The 2,487-nt window shown below is 35.5% G+C and overlaps 1 protein-coding gene across 1 annotated transcript in view; it reads left to right on the forward strand.

Annotated features, from left to right (window-relative positions):
- LOC119591423 overlaps positions 1–100 on the forward strand; it is a gene marked incomplete in the record, with an annotated part of 59,861 nt that extends 59,761 nt beyond the window's left edge. The window contains 1 exon segment of the mRNA XM_037940164.1: positions 1–100.
- Positions 101–2,487: the final 2,387 nt, after the last annotated feature.

Below are 2,487 nucleotides of genomic sequence, written 5' to 3' on the forward strand. Positions count from 1 at the left end.
CCAGACTCAGCGCAGAGGGGTGAAACCTCAGCCAGCAGCTCCCCAGACTCTGGGATCTCAGTGTCATCCCCACCTCCATCCCTGTCCTTCTTGGGCCAGCAGTCATCTCTTGTTTCACCATTCACCAGTGCAGGTTCAGTCTCAGCTGAGGCAGGTGATGACTTGCTCTCCCTGCCCTCCACGTCATCCGGCTCACGGGGAGGTGGATATTTACCCCCTCTGCGGAGACCGGCAAGCCCCCTGCCTGATCCCATGGCTGATGATGATTTCTCTGAGCGTATGGAGTTCAACAACAATAATGGCAATGCACCCAACTTCATGTGGTTAGAGGAGAACAACAACAGTGCATTGATTGACCTAAATGCAGTTGAGCCACAGAGAGCTCCCCTGCTGGATGACCTACCTGATTTGCCAGACTCAGATGATATGGATTTATAACACTGAGGAGAGGGGAGGATGTGTGCTTATCGGTATGTGTTAAAAGATGAAGCTTTCATGCCTCCTTCCCGTGGTTTCCTGTGTATGTGTATGTGAAATAACCTGCTGGGTACCTGTCGGTAGCAAAGATTAAAGTACAAAGTGCTTGACTTTGCGTGTTGCATGTAAGAAATATATGCAGGAATATATTATAGGACTAAAATAGTGAGATGAACATTTTTATGTCTCTCTGATAAGGTACCCATAGAAACAGAAACTAAATGTGCAAATCATCTAGCTCTGCTGTACAGTCTTGTGAGATATAAAGAGACAACATATGGTTTCAAGCATTCATTGATCATAACACATTTCATTCATGATTGGATGTCCCATAATCCTCTGACATACTGTGTTCTATTCCAAAGGAGGTTATGCGAGTTCCAACTGTCTATGATCTGCTTTATAAGTTATAGAATTTTTGAAGATTTTGTTTATGTGCAGTAAACTAAAAATTTCTAGTCTTGGAACACTGTCAATCTCATTCACATTTGATGTAACCCTGATTGTTGCTTGTTAAGAAATGTGTTTTAAGATTTTAGCACTTGCCTGCAGGAAATGCTCTAGGAAATTTCATTTAGCTACATGGACACATGAATATTTCATTTTTGTTATGATTTATTCATTTTTAAATGTTCTCTCAATTTCTGCAGTTAGTTAAAAGATACAGGGAAAGTTGGAGTGAATTTCACAATTGCATAGGAAGGTGTTCCATATGATTGTCTTTATCTTGTCTTGATAATGAAAAAATATTGTCACCTATACCTGATAAAATTAGGTATATTGCACCATTATGTTTTTAATAGGTGTAGGATCCTCATCTCTGTAGTTAAGTTTACAGTTGCTTGTTCTCTCAACATGGGCAGCTCTATCTCCCTTTGGTCATAGCAACTGTTATGTTTTTTTACAATATACAGAATTGTTCAGTTTGATTGTCCTCAATATGTTATTGTCTTGCTAATTCAAATTACATATTGTCATACTGATTATGATAAATTGTTATACTCCATTTCTATAGATTCTCAACCACCTGTAGATTTTTAATTCAGTTCAACAGAAAGCATTACTTGAGAAAAAAAGGTACATCTATAACATCTTTAAAATTTTGTTTGGTTGTGATATATAATGTTTGACTACTGGGTGACATTGCTGCCTAGATATGGGAAAAGGGTCAGAAGTTTTATTTTTTATTAAAAGGAATAGGTTTGCACTGAAGGAAATCAGATTATTGGATTTTACGTAGATCATTTTTATAGCCATAACTAGGCCTGCTTGATTTCCTTAAAAGGAAAATTCTTAATTGTTGCAAGAATAAATTCTTGACAGATGAATAAGAGCCAAGCTAGCTACAGTAGCCACTCTGAGTTGCTACATAGGCCATTGTTTGAAGAAAATGAGTATGTATACAGTCATTTGATCAAGTAAATGAACAGTTATTTGATCAGGGAAGTGAATCTTGAATTTTTATCCTAGGCAGTCAGGTTAATGGTGAATGAATCTGGTTAAATAATAGTAAAGAAAATATTCTACTTAAAAAAAAGACAAGTCAGAGAATTGATTATATGATTTCTTTCAAGTGATTCATTCTGTAGAAATAAGCTAAAGCATGATGCAAGATCTGTGATATTTTGAAGAATGACTGTATGCATATGTTTTATATTTTTGTTCTGATTTTGCACTCTTTAGTATTTTGAACTACTAATGCCTATTAGCCGTTGACACAAGAGACATTTTAAAAGAATAACAATTTAGTTAAGGTAGAAGCATCATAGCAGTGTACCAGTATTATCTTAATTTTTACTTTTAAAGTAAACTGTTTTTTCTTTCTCTCTTTTTTTGTGAAAGATTGTCATAACTGTTCATATTGTCACAAGAAAGATCCATATACTTTTTTTTTTAAGATGAGATCAGTATTATATTAATTTTGTATTAAATCCAATTAAAAAGAAAGATGAAAAAAAGGAAATTCCCCAAATAATGTCCTGAAATTGAATTTGTTGGAAAGTCAGTAAT

This window comes from Penaeus monodon, chromosome 28, assembly GCF_015228065.2.
Source record: "Penaeus monodon isolate SGIC_2016 chromosome 28, NSTDA_Pmon_1, whole genome shotgun sequence".
Classification (NCBI taxonomy): domain Eukaryota; kingdom Metazoa; phylum Arthropoda; class Malacostraca; order Decapoda; family Penaeidae; genus Penaeus; species Penaeus monodon.